Genomic DNA, 596 nt, shown 5'->3' on the forward strand with positions numbered 1-596 from the left:
GATAGGAATTTCATGCAGAAAGCTGCAGCGTATCTATGCAGAACTGGTTTCTGCGTACGAAAATATGCTCCAGGACGCACTAACGAAACGAAAGCATATGCATACTACTTGACTTATGAGATCCAGGAATACAATCGAATGAGCCGTTTGTATCGTGTATTGCTGTTTTTTTGATCAAAAAAAAAAATTTGATTCACAACGGAATAGTCTGATGACCAAAATACATTCGTGGAAGATCCAAAGAAAAAGATTCGCTGTAATGTGCAGAATGAGGACGCACTTATGGTAAATGAATTGCTTTTCACGTTGCACACCGACAAGTTTGTACGCGATCGTTATGCGTTGGAATTGATCCACAGATTATATAGGTACGGGACTGTTGGATAAGATACGTTGTACGGTGTGTTTCTAATTTATGGTCGCCGATTCAAAGAATTTCACGTGTGTTTCCATGAAATTGCACGTAGTGGAATCGAATGGTTTATCAAGCTCGACGGATGGTCACGCCTTTGAAAGTACGAGGCATTACAATGAAGCTTGTAACTTATTATTTGCACAATATCTCAGGAACAAAGATTTACCTGAAGAAGGGGTCG

The sequence above is a fragment of the Plasmopara halstedii genome (assembly GCF_900000015.1).
Source record: "Plasmopara halstedii genome assembly, contig: Scaffold_292, whole genome shotgun sequence".
Taxonomy (NCBI): domain Eukaryota; phylum Oomycota; class Peronosporomycetes; order Peronosporales; family Peronosporaceae; genus Plasmopara; species Plasmopara halstedii.